General features: G+C 50.1%; 1 protein-coding gene across 1 annotated transcript in view; it reads right to left on the bottom strand.

Annotated features, from left to right (window-relative positions):
* aco1 (aconitase 1, soluble) overlaps positions 1-5,770 on the bottom strand; it is a 131,333-nt gene extending 125,563 nt beyond the window's left edge. The window contains exon 1 of the mRNA XM_084335159.1: positions 5,684-5,770. The gene's annotated coding sequence lies outside the window, so the exon portion shown is untranslated. The remainder of the gene's footprint in view (positions 1-5,683) is intronic.
* Positions 5,771-14,098: the final 8,328 nt, after the last annotated feature.

Raw genomic sequence — 14,098 nt, 5'->3', positions numbered from 1 at the left:
AGTCTGGGTCTATTTTACTAAAGTCGATGCTGACAACGCTCGTTGCCACAAGTGCAACAAGACATTTGCCAGTAATGTATAAGCGCTGGTACTTGTCAATGTGGCTGGCGGGGAGATAACGTTATTAGCCTGAGCTCCGAGTAGAATAATGGCTGACAATCCAGAAGTAAGTAAACGAACGAGAGCTTCCGATTGGTGGTAAGAAGAAGAGGTGGGTGCAAGCGGTGGGACGTAATTGGCAGATCGACTGTCTGCCACCGAATGTAACGTGACTATGTCACAGCCAAGAAAGGGAGCGCTGGATTTGTGAAAAACTCCCTGTTCCTAAACCACACGCTATCATTCGTACCACATTACTGGCAAAACGGGAGGAGGCTATAATAAAAACAAGCGCCCTTCATCCAAATCCACCCACACCGGATTTCTTTTAACCAAAAAATTTATTATATATTATCGGAGCTATCAATAACGTTATCGGGTTTATCGGGATGACGTCATAATTGCTGATATCGGGGGGAGGGTTTCCCAGACTCTGCACCTATCACAGGCGTTGAGTCTTGGGTTTCCCCCCGTCGTAGCACACGTCACTACGCACGTTGCTATTGGACGATGGCTTCCGTGAGTTAGACCCGTATGTAAGGTCTGTTATTGTCAAGTGTCGGGATAGAGCGTAGGAATTAAGGTTCCACTACGCTCGATATACGCGTAACTTGAGTCGGTTGGTCACATGACTCAAGGTTACCGTGGCTTTTCAATCTATGGCTCACGTGGGAAGTCTCTCTGGGGAGTTCCGTCTATCCTCTGTGGTAGGGATGACGGGATATAAAAAAGTAAACAGTTTTTATCCTCGGCTGCGTCAAGTGGGATTCATGTCAGTCGGTGTTTCTTTCTTTTTTAATAAAAGAGTGTGGAGTATATGAAACACCACACCCTTCTTGTCGTTCTCCCAGGCGCCTTGAGGGATCAATGTGGGGTCTGGTTAGACTGTCCATTGATGTGTTTTGTGTCCCGACGCATACATAGTGCTGGCTCGGGGTGTTTCTGATAAGAATCATGCGGGTGGCTAGTACGCCTTGTAGGCTTGGGCGGTATGACGGTATTAAGGTATACCAGGGTATTTAGAAATACCTACGGTATTGATTTTCAATACCGTCCGTCACCGTCAAAATCACAGATGCGCTTCAGTTTCTATAACAGTGAAACAGAGTTTTGAGTGTAGTGCACACACGCGCCAGCAGAGGGCGAGACCGCTCTAGTGGAGCGAGTGGGTCACAGCAGTGTTCACGTTTTACGGTAATGTTACGACAGTGCTGTGAAAATACCGTAAAGCGTTGTGACGAGAGCAGTGTTGTTGTGGGGCAATCCGTCTCTTATTATAATTATGTGAACTAAAGAGTACAAGGTTTACACAACAGCCCCCACCCGCCTTTTTATTGTATTTGTACCGTCCTGTACTATCCGCTGTCAGCTGTTTATCTCTCTCTGTGAGCTACTGAGCTTGAATAACTAGCGTTAGCTCACGTTAAGTAGCGTTAGCTCTGCGGCTAATCTTAGATTACCCTGAACTAAATCAATGACTAGGTTATAAAGCATTAGAGTAGTTTTCACTGCACAACACATAGAAGTAGCCAAACAACGGGAGCATTTCGGGAGCATATGACCAAAACCCAGGCAATTTCTAGCCCTTAAGGAATCAAATAGTCTGCCATGGCTATAGGCTAGATGCTAACGCTAAAACGGTGCAGGCTTCTACCGGTGCGGGACGGGACTACCATTCTGAGAGCTGACGATGATTTGTTTACTTGGTAACACGTAAACCCCCCCCCCCCGCTGATGAAAATAAAAGTCATACCGTCAAATACCGTGCACCGGGGTATTATAACATAAAGGTTTGCCGGTTTGAAAATAAGGATACCGCCCAAGCCTAACGCCTTGGTTACTAGTTATTAAAACAGCGTTTTTATAAAACAACTGGGATGGGGGTTTTTCCCTCTTCCGAGAGCCTGTTACTGGGTCTCGACGGATTCTCGTTCATATCTGGGGGATGTTAACGGAATAGATCAGAACATAGGTAGAGGGGTTTCACGCCCTTGGGGTGGGCCACCGAGCACGGTTCAAACCGGCCCGTCTGGGTGGCGCCCTCTTTTCATGTTTTAGATTAAAACGCATATCTGCCCCTTCTCCTGGAGTAGGCATGTCGGCGTGGTTAGGGCACGGGACTGGTTCTGGTCACGCTGGTCCAGGTCAGTTAACCCGTTGTCCGCCGGGGATGCAGATCTGCTGTTCTGGTACCCTGAGGGACTTGGGCTTTTTTCAGGGGGAAAAATGCCGGGTCGGCCCGGGTGTCACAGGGTTAGGCGTTATGGAGACCCTTTGTTGGATACTCTTTTGTACCTGGCACTATTGTAAGGGGCTGGTTCTCCTTTCGCTCCTCTCTCACACATGGCGAAGAGGGGGCTGTTGGGGTAGTCTTCTGGACCCCCTCTGGTAATCCTGTGTGCTTCCCGGGCCGCCGGGCCCGGTCCGAAGTAAAGTTTCGTTGATACCGTAGGCCTGGGATAACCCTTTTTTGGAAACTGAAACACTTGTACTGCGGTATAGCTGGTGTATACCCGCAGGTGTGTTTGAGTTTTCTCTTGAGGGGTTATAGGAACAACCACCGTCTGTACCGAGAGGGTAGTTGATTCCCTGGTATGTTGGAGCAGAGTCAACTCCCGGGTTACCCGGTTGAGTGTGCCCCTGCACGTTCATGACGTCTGCCAATCATGTCAGCCTTCTCTGCCTCGACCCCTCTGGGTGGGTTTTTTTTAATGGAGGCTTTGTCATGGTGATCGACAACACCAGCATACGCCCCTTCCGCCGGGGGGGCTGTTTTCAGTTGACTCCTTTGGCGCCTGTCTCGTCCGCAGTGCTCCAGGCTCAGGTTACAGCCTGCTGCCTGGTTTCCCCGGTGCACTGCCTGCTTCCGTTGGTTGAACTTTTGAGTGCTTACGGCCATGCTGACTGCCTGTTCTGCAGGGTCAGTGTGCCAGGCGGTGTGCTATTGGGGGGAAAGGGCCCGCTCTTCGAGGGGCCTTATCCGAATACGCTAGCGATGTGGGGGGCGGTGTCACTAAGTGATCGCCTGGTGGGGTCTTGATGCCTGGCGTCATTGACCTCTCCGGGCCCCCTTTTTCCAGGGGATCCAGTCCCTTCAGTGGGTCTGGGTCTTCCTTCGCGCTCCGCTGCTACAGCCTTGCCACGGGGTTGGGTTTGCTCTTGACCCCGTGATTTTGGGGGCAGTAACGAGGTTTGTTCCTTCCGTTCGTTCCCTGGTGGCATGCGGGTTGTGCGTGTGTGTAGTCGTGGGGTCAAGCCACGGTCTGCTCACCCTGTGCGTTGAGTTGCTTGAGTTCCTCTTCGCACGGTCGGATCCGTCTCCCTCCCGTAAGCCTCCAATAGGGGGGGTATCCTCCATTAGGGAGGGTCGGGGGGCTCGGTCCTCCCCGGTCTGATGGTTGTGGGGGGCCTCAGCGGGGTACATTTGTCGAGCTATGGCTCCCGCTCAGCTCCTCTTGTGCAGATGATGCTGAGCGAAAGCCATAATGAAACAGAACGTAAGGTTATGTATATAACCAAGTTCTGTGAATTATGGCGACGCTCAGCATCAGACACCGCTGCGGCCCTTGATCTCGCCTTGTGGTGAAAGTTTGGGAAGGAGGTGAGTAGGTGACCACACACCTGCTTATGAAGGTAAGCGGATGGGGGTGTGGCCAGACGAATGTTGGGATGTAAAGGTACATGGTGGAATTTTTTATTCAGTGCTCGTGCACGAAGTGAAGTACAGTGCAGATGATGCTGAGCGTCGCCATAATTCACAGAACTTGGTTATATACATAACCTTACGGTAACCACTGCCAGGATGATCAGGCGTTGCAGTAGGTGCAGTTAGGCAACCAGGATGATCAGGCGCGCAGCCAGTAGGTGTAGTTAGGCAACAGATGATTACAAGACTTAGGTACAAGACTGGGTACAGTGAGTGAGCAAAGGTCTACTTTAATTAGGCATGTTTTTCTAATTATTTCTGTGGTGGTGGATGACTGGGGATTGGTACGTGTGTGTACATGCAATACAATTATACATTATTACTATTAGTGTGTTATTGTATCAGTTTGGGACATTTTATTGGATTGGGAAATCTAGTGTCCATCACAAATACATCTATGTATGGGAAACACTTGGCTATGGCTGTTGGCTCAAATCTGGATCCCTTTCACAATGAATGAGATAATGGATAAGCCTAGCCCCAATAGTCTGCACCAGGGTCATTGACCCCATGGCACAAGGCAACAGGTCACCACGTCGGCATTACATAACTGTACATTACGTGTAAAAATGTATGGACAAATCAAATGTCGGGACATTCTCCAAAGGTTGTAGTCAAAAGTTAGTTGTAAGTTAAAAACTGACATTGTCGTTGATCAATGAGTAAGTGTCGCTGACATGGTGGAAGCATTTGCTGTCGTTGTGCGAGTTGACGTGATAATAACCACTGGTCCCGATTCTCCAATCTCCACATACTTGGCTTGTGACAGAGTGCAAAAGTGCAAAATTATCTGGAGTCGAACCACCTCGCTACGCGTCGTTGCGACATCCTGAAGTCTGTGGCGTTTTAATACCTCTCTGGTCCTAACAGCAGGAGGGTTAATACCTCTCTGGTCCTAACAGCAGGAGGGTTGCGTGTCTGGTTGAGCGGCAACAGCGTTTACTCCTGGGAGTTTTTCTAGCTCTGTAGTTAGAGGGACATCTCTGATTCTAGCGATGGCTGATTAAAAGTCCATAGCGGTTTGTATTTCAAAGATTAAAACTATACAATTAAAACTATAGCACACTATCTCTGTCAGGATCTATGGGTAACAGTACTGTATATTTGCATATCATATATGTCACACTCACAAATGTGAACAGTACTAGTATATACCTGTATGTCATGTATGTCCCTATGCCATAAATGTCATGATGTCATGTATGTTGTGTATGTCATAAATGTCACTATGGATTGAAAATGGGGGACCCTGATGTAAACAAGACAAACGTCTTTCTCTGGTCTGCATCCCCTTAACAATTGTATGTATTGAGCCGTACAGTATTCTGCAATCTGTTAAATAAAGTTCTCATTCATTCATTCATTCATTCATTCATTCAGCCTGGCAAGAATTATAATTTTTTTTTAAGATAAATTGACCTAACTTCAATTATAATTTAACCTAAACTTAACCTCATTGCATGGTTGAACATGAACAATTAATTTCCATGTTCGCCACACCGGCTCCCCTTGCTGCTCTCACGTCAACAATATCCATAATCAAGCTAAACCTACATTTGCACAAGTTTATCCATTTGCTATGGGCCGCTTGAACAGAACATTATTAAGTTATGTGTTCAAACGATGGATAATGCGCAGACCCCCACGATAGACCTGGACATTACATGATTAGTAGCCTAGGTTATTATAATGTATACGACATGCGGTTTGATAGTAATGCTCAGATTTGAAGCTAACTTTGCCAAATTAACGTTAGCCAACGTCAGCTAACAGCTGAATGACAAAACTGCTGAGGTCGGGCTGGCATTAACTGCGTTTTAAGTACCTTCACTTCATGATTCATCGTGTTGAATCGGATAAAATAACGACTTGACTTACTTGAGTGTACAGTAGAGGACGCACTGGAGAACACTGTCAATTTGTATTGTGCAAGAAATCCTGCAGCCTCGACTGTCAAACGTCTTCCTTGACAAGCCGGTGTTCCTGGTTCTCTAAGGAATGTAACTTCCGCTATGGGTTTTCAAAATAAAGTTATATTTGGACCGCTGGACTTTTAAAATAAAAGCTATTTGGAGCTGGAGAGTTCAAGTGAAGTTTTATCACGGTCCTTGTGAAATGTCTATGGTATGATTGTAGCGTATTCTGTATAACAATCGATGTACGCATTCATGCAGCAAACACTGAGACTCAGCTTCTTCCCTCAGGCCATCAGAACACTCAACACGGATCTCTCCATACACACGCACGCACACACACACACACACACACACGCACACACACACACACACACCTACACACACTACACGTCCTCACTTACACTCTCTCACAGCCCTGACCCCACACACTACAAAAGGTCAGTAAAAAAAAAACGACTGTACTTTTTTTGCAATAGTCCGAACTGTATATTTGTATATTATTGTATATATTACTCATTACCTCTATTTCTTACGCTTATGTAACCCAGGTTTCAGATTCATAACTATTTAGTCATAGGGACATAAATAGTTAATGCCATTGAATAAGAACATAAATAGTTAATGCTATTATGTAAGAACATAAGTAGTTAATATTATTGGGTCATATGTATATTTGTATGAGATCAGCAACCTTGACCAAATCCTTTGAATTACAGCACTGCACTTTAATTTACTTCATGACGTGAGATAGATGTCACGACAGCCACGTTTTGCTTTACGGCACGCAAGTCTTGTGTAACGGGTGTAAAACTCACTCCCCAGAGGCATCCAAACTGAGCGCTTAGAAGGGAATTCCTTTCTTGGCGCAGCGGTTTGTGATGTCGCCCGCAGTGCGGACGCCTGGGGTTCGACTCCCACTCAAGGCATGGTCGAATTCGTGGCAGGGGCGAGTTGCCTCTGTTACACTGGTGCCGTGACCCGGATGCCTTGGGTGGTGTGAGTTTAGGGGGGGTGAGTGTAACGGGTGTAAAACTCACTCCCCAGAGGCATCCAAACTGAGCGCTTAGAAGGGAATTCCTTTCTTGGCGCAGCGGTTTGTGATGTCGCCCGCAGTGCGGACGCCTGGGGTTCGACTCCCACTCAAGGCATGGTCGAATTCGTGGCAGGGGCGAGTTGCCTCTGTTACACTTGCAACACGCAGATGAGATTCCAGATTGACGGAGATAGCCGCAGCTAAATGTTGCTGGATAACGAGACGAAATAGCATGATAAAAACAGTTATCAAACAGTTATAAAAAATTCCCCCAGTTGCAAAACCGAAGAAGTGTTGCAGTTAAAGTAGCCTGCGTTTTGGTGAGTTTCATCAATATTGTGCTGTTCATTTGTCGAATGTGCAAAATGGTTAGCTCCATGCTACAAGCTAATAACGTTAATTAACGTAGCCTCATTCTGACTGAGTCATGCTAGCGAAGCTCCAAGCCCAATTTGGTTAAATGAAAACTAGAAAGAAACCATTTCTATTGTTTTTGAGAGTTTAATATGGAACGTGAGGAATGTCCCATATGCTAGCGCACTTTAAAACGCATATCTGCCCCTTCTCCTGGAGTAGGCATGTCGGCGTGGTTAGGGCACGGGACTGGTTCTGGTCACGCTGGTCCAGGTCAGTTAACCCGTTGTCCGCCGGGGATGCAGATCTGCTGTTCTGGTACCCTGAGGGACTTGGGCTTTTTTCAGGGGGAAAAATGCCGGGTCGGCCCGGGTGTCACAGGGTTAGGCGTTATGGAGACCCTTTGTTGGATACTCTTTTGTACCTGGCACTATTGTAAGGGGCTGGTTCTCCTTTCGCTCCTCTCTCACACATGGCGAAGAGGGGGCTGTTGGGGTAGTCTTCTGGACCCCCTCTGGTAATCCTGTGTGCTTCCCGGGCCGCCGGGCCCGGTCCGAAGTAAAGTTTCGTTGATACCGTAGGCCTGGGATAACCCTTTTTTGGAAACTGAAACACTTGTACTGCGGTATAGCTGGTGTATACCCGCAGGTGTGTTTGAGTTTTCTCTTGAGGGGTTATAGGAACAACCACCGTCTGTACCGAGAGGGTAGTTGATTCCCTGGTATGTTGGAGCAGAGTCAACTCCCGGGTTACCCGGTTGAGTGTGCCCCTGCACGTTCATGACGTCTGCCAATCATGTCAGCCTTCTCTGCCTCGACCCCTCTGGGTGGGTTTTTTTTAATGGAGGCTTTGTCATGGTGATCGACAACACCAGCATACGCCCCTTCCGCCGGGGGGGCTGTTTTCAGTTAACTCCTTTGGCGCCTGTCTCGTCCGCAGTGCTCCAGGCTCAGGTTACAGCCTGCTGCCTGGTTTCCCCGGTGCGCTGCCTGCTTCCGTTGGTTGAACTTTTGAGTGCTTACGGCCATGCTGACTGCCTGTTCTGCAGGGTCAGTGTGCCAGGCGGTGTGCTATTGGGGGGAAAGGGCCCGCTCTTCGAGGGGCCTTATCCGAATACGCTAGCGATGTGGGGGGCGGTGTCACTAAGTGATCGCCTGGTGGGGTCTTGATGCCTGGCGTCATTGACCTCTCCGGGCCCCCTTTTTCCAGGGGATCCAGTCCCTTCAGTGGGTCTGGGTCTTCCTTCGCGCTCCGCTGCTACAGCCTTGCCACAGGGTTGGGTTTGCTCTTGACCCCGTGATTTTGGGGGCAGTAACGAGGTTTGTTCCTTCCGTTCGTTCCCTGGTGGCATGCGGGTTGTGCGTGTGTGTAGTCGTGGGGTCAAGCCACGGTCTGCTCACCCTGTGCGTTGAGTTGCTTGAGTTCCTCTTCGCACGGTCGGATCCGTCTCCCTCCCGTAAGCCTCCAATAGGGGGGGTATCCTCCATTAGGGAGGGTCGGGGGGCTCGGTCCTCCCCGGTCTGATGGTTGTGGGGGGCCTCAGCGGGGTACATTTGTCGAGCTATGGCTCCCGCTCAGCTCCTCTTGTGCAGATGATGCTGAGCGAAAGCCATAATGAAACAGAACGTAAGGTTATGTATATAACCAAGTTCTGTGAATTATGGCGACGCTCAGCATCAGACACCGCTGCGGCCCTTGATCTCGCCTTGTGGTGAAAGTTTGGGAAGGAGGTGAGTAGGTGACCACACACCTGCTTATGAAGGTAAGCGGATGGGGGTGTGGCCAGACGAATGTTGGGATGTAAAGGTACATGGTGGAATTTTTTATTCAGTGCTCGTGCACGAAGTGAAGTACAGTGCAGATGATGCTGAGCGTCGCCATAATTCACAGAACTTGGTTATATACATAACCTTACGGTAACCACTGCCAGGATGATCAGGCGTTGCAGTAGGTGCAGTTAGGCAACCAGGATGATCAGGCGCGCAGCCAGTAGGTGTAGTTAGGCAACAGATGATTACAAGACTTAGGTACAAGACTGGGTACAGTGAGTGAGCAAAGGTCTACTTTAATTAGGCATGTTTTTCTAATTATTTTTGTGGTGGTGGATGACTGGGGATTGGTACGTGTGTGTACATGCAATACAATTATACATTATTACTATTAGTGTGTTATTGTATCAGTTTGGGAAATTTTATTGGATTGGGAAATCTAGTGTCCATCACAAATACATCTATGTATGGGAAACACATGGCTATGGCTGTTGGCTCAAATCTGGATCCCTTTCACAATGAATGAGATAATGGATAAGCCTAGCCCCAATAGTCTGCACCAGGGTCATTGACCCCATGGCACAAGGCAACAGGTCACCACGTCGGCATTACATAACTGTACATTACGTGTAAAAATGTATGGACAAATCAAATGTCGGGACATTCTCCAAAGGTTGTAGTCAAAAGTTAGTTGTAAGTTAAAAACTGACATTGTCGTTGATCAATGAGTAAGTGTCGCTGACATGGTGGAAGCATTTGCTGTCGTTGTGCGAGTTGACGTGATAATAACCACTGGTCCCGATTCTCCAATCTCCACATACTTGGCTTGTGACAGAGTGCAAAAGTGCAAAATTATCTGGAGTCGAACCACCTCGCTACGCGTCGTTGCGACATCCTGAAGTCTGTGGCGTTTTAATACCTTTCTGGTCCTAACAGCAGGAGGGTTCTGTACCGTTAAGAGGCTTAGCTTGGCATCACACTGCACTATCTCGCGTACGTGCACGCGTACTGAATAAATTCCACAAATGTACCTCTAATACCAGTATTAGTCTGACCACACCCCTCATCAGCTTACCTTCATAAGCAGGTGTGTGGTCACCTGCTCTCCTCCTTCTCGCTTTCACCACAAGGAAAGTGCCTCGGTAGTACCCCACTTGACGTGTTTGTTAGTTGAAAAGAGTTGTGACTGGTTTACATTGTGCTTAACCTTTTTCTTCTCTCACTTGTTGTATAAGAAAAAGGTTTGGGTCATAATGTATTCCGCGGAGAGTAGACCCGCTAGACCTACTCTTCACCACCGATTCTCCATTCCCGCCTCCGTCGTGCGTTTCGGTGCTGGGCTGTTGCCACTCTCGTGGTTGCCGACCCAGCCCGGGAGACTGCCGGTGGATAGTTTTCCTCACCGACGAGCCGAGGGTTCGGTGCCGTCGCTCCGGCGATGGCCTGATCTCGACTCTGGTTCCTCTGTTTCTGGGGAATCGCCCGTTGATGAACGGGGGATTGTCTTAGAGCCGGAGGATTTGCGACGAAAACTTTTTGCGTCTGCTCGCTCACGTCGCAACATGGTGGCGTGCAGACGCGAACGGCCTGGGTTTGGGGAATTGCTGGAGACCAGCGAGGCCGCGTCCGACTCTGGATTTCTGATGGAAACTGAAGACTTCATGGAGGAGGCGGACGGGTTCTTGTATGATGGTCCCGTGGAGGAGAGTATCCCTCCTCCGGAGACCCCGGAGGGGGGAGAAATGGCTCCACGGGGCGCCTTGTTCGAGGATGTCGAGGAACCACCTTGGCCTCATCAGCAGGATGCCCTACTGTCAGCCGCATCGGATTGTGGCTCCTTAACCAGTCGCAGCCTGCTGTATGCGAGGGATGCGGGGTCGGTGGAGGAGGGTCCGCAGGGGGAACTGCGGGCCTTGTTTCCCGAGCTCATGGCGGTAGCCGCCGCCGCAAACGGTGTGCCGCTGCCGCTGCCATTGCCTGCACCTGTCCCTGATGACCTCATAGGCCATCCCTGGCAGCGTCCCCCAGTGAGAGGGGTGGACGTTGTCTACCCATTTTTCCCATCGATGGGGGCCTATGTTCGTCGGGGTCAGGCGGTGTCCAACATCATGGGACTAACTCCCGCCTACGTACCAGTTACGCGGGTGTCGGGGTTAGTCAAAGGTATGGGGGAGGGCGTACCTCGGCTTGACAATCCGATGGCCGCGCTCCTCTGTCCGGATATGGTGTGGGAACCCCTATGCAAGCCGGTTCTCCAGGGGAGGTCGGCTAGGCAATTGGCTTATTGGGGTGACCAGTCATTCATCGCTGGTACACAGTCGCTGGCTGCGGCGTCTAACATCGCCCACCTGGCTAGATTTGTATCGGGGATAATGACGGGCGGCGCGGATCTGAACGAGGTAAAATGCGATCAGATCACCCAGACTGCGGGAGCTGTTCTGCACCTTTCCCAGGTGCTGGCCATAGCCATGGGGAAAGTGCGCGCCCTGGCCACCCTGGGCCAGCGTCATCTTTGGCTGGAGCAGGCCCGTGTGCCGGAACGGAAGAGAGCCCCTCTTCTGACGGCCGCCCTCTCCGACGCTGGCCTGTTCGGGAAGGCCCTGCAATTGATGACCTCAACATGCAGAGAAATGGCAGAGGAGAGATCCGTCCTTCAACCCCATTTTCCGCCTCCCGTCCTTGCCGGTGGGGGCAGAAGGCTTCCGCGACGTCGAGCTGTCTCCGTCGCCGCTACCACTACCTCCACCGCCGCTGCTGGCCCTGCCAAGAGGGCCAGGGGACGAAGCGGCGCTTCGGCCACCGCCGGCCCATCCCAGACCGGAGGAGACGGTAGGGAACGTCGTGTCCAGCAGACTGTAACCTATCGTCCCTCCGGGGCTCCCCGGGGTGGCAAGACTCGAGCGGCGCGAGGTGGCAGGCGCCGTTAAGAGTGACTTTACCCCTTTGTGTCCCCTCCTCTACACCCTTCCCGGCCCCTCTGTGATTTTGTGCCTTACACTTTAATTAATAAAAATAGTTCCCTGATATAAGGGGGACTGTGTTTGGCCGAACAAACTGTGTGTTTCTTCAATACAAATCATGTGGTGGGGTTGTGTATATATGAATCTACCCTGTTACGTTGGGGGGTGAGTTGTGTTGTGTTACGAGTTTTAAGCAAGGTCTGCAACTTACACTCGGTAATAGGTTCTATTAGCTTGATGCTCCACATGCAATTAGAACTGGTGTTATTCCATTGTTTTAACTAAGTATATGTGTTTCACAACGCTGTGTTGTTAGTTGCAGTAATGCTCGTACGCACATTTTCATGGCCTAGCCATTACTCTCGTTCAGCGTTCTTCCTATGTGTAACATAGGCTACGGGTATGGGATTCACGCACAGGCGACTTGTGTTTTGTTGTAAACCCTTTTTACACTTTGTGGGTAGCAGGCATTGTATTAGCTTATGCTATATTTTGTTCTACCGGAGGTTTTCAAAATGGCTACGGTTGTTTTCTGTGTGTAGGGATAGAAGGTGTGTTTTCGGGAGGGGGTGTCGAATAAACCCCTCCTTTTTCCCACTTGATTGGTTTAGAGGATTTGTTGATCTTTTCTGCTGAGCCAGTCAGGGCCAAGCCAGTGCTTGACAGGGGGGGGGGGGGGGTATTCTACCGACTCCTGTTATGACAGGATCCGGTGGGGTTTCCCCGCCCGTTGTAGCGTTGTTGCTATGGCGACGCCTTCCATGAGCTGGTGTCTTAAAGATGTCGAGGTTGGGCGCAGGACTTACAGCCTGCTGCGCCCGTTTATGTGTCAAACTTGAGTCTGTTGGTCACGTGTCTCACAGTTTACATATCTTTTTCTTGACCGTGGTCTCATGTGGGAAGGTGTTTTTCTGGGGGAGTCTGGTCTTACACTCTGATTAAAAGGAGTGACTGGATTAAAATCATGTGAAAAACAGGGTTTTTACTCCCAGCTGTGCAGTTAGGTCATACGTGTGATGCCTTTTCTTTATTTTATAAAGAGTTGAATGTGTCTTGATGGATATGAAATGAGGGTCCCTGATGGAAACAAGACTAACGTCTTTCTCAGGTCTGCCTCCCCTTATCTTTTGTATGTATTCCTGTACTGCAGTCTGTTGGGTAAATATTTTCATTCATTCATTCATGGAGTTGATTGCATCTCGCCCCTCTTGTCGTTCCCTGGGCGTCTTGGGGATTCAATATGGTGGTCTAAACGGCCTATTGTTGATGTGGGTATGTCAGAACGCACACAGTGCTGGCTCAGGATGTGCTTTTGGCCGTTGCTGACTGGCGCGCCTCGTTTGCTTTGGTAAAACAGCGTTTTTATGGAGCAATTGGGATGGGGGTTTTTCCTCTTCCGACATCCTGTGTGTTGTCGATGGGTTCCCGTTCATGTCAGGGGATGATGACGGAATGGGTCTGGACATATGGGGAAGGGTCTCACGCCCTAGGGGTGGGCCGCCGGACGCGGTTCATACCGACACGTCTGGGTGGCGCCTTCTTTTTTATGTTGGGATCAGACGCGCATATCTGCCCCTTCTCCTGGGGTTGGCAGGTCGGCGTGATTAGGGCACGGGACTGGTTCTGGTCGCGCTGGTCCAGATCAGTGCCCCCGTTGTCCGCTGGGGATGCAGATCTGCTGTTCTGGTACCCTGAGGGACTTAGGGTTTTTTCAGGGGGGAAAATGCTAGGTCGATCCGGGTGTCACAGGGTTGTGCGTTATGGGACCCTTTTTGATGTATTCTGCACCGTCATAATGGCTTATGGCCGTGCCGACCTGTACGCGTCCGATCTCGTCGGATCTCGGCCGCTGTACGGGTTGGTCTTGGTTGGTACTTGGTTGGGTGACCTCCTGGGAATACCGAGTGCGGGGTGCTGGGGCTGGTCTTCCATATTACGCTCTTCTCTTGCGTTTGGCGCTGGGGAGCCTGTTGGGTGGGGTTAACCTCCTTTGGGATCCTGTGCTCCCCGTATCGCCGGGCCCGGTCCGGGGTGATGCTCGTTGACCCGTAGGCCCGGGATAGCCCTGTTGGGAACCGGAACGCGGGCTGCGGCGGTGCCGCAGGTGCGTTTCGGGGTTTTTCCTGAGGGGTTATGGGACCAACCATTGCATGGGGTGATGCCTGGGTGGTTGGTTCTCTGGTGTGTTGCTGCAGTGTCAACTCCCGGTTCTCCGGTTGAGGGTGCCCCTGCACGTTCATGACGTCTGCCGATCCTATGGG

The sequence above is a fragment of the Notolepis coatsorum genome (genome assembly GCF_963971535.1).
Source record: "Notolepis coatsorum genome assembly, chromosome: 1".
NCBI lineage: Eukaryota > Metazoa > Chordata > Actinopteri > Aulopiformes > Paralepididae > Notolepis > Notolepis coatsorum.
Note: the sequence above shows the minus strand (reverse complement) of the source record. Positions and strands in the feature narration are given on the sequence as shown.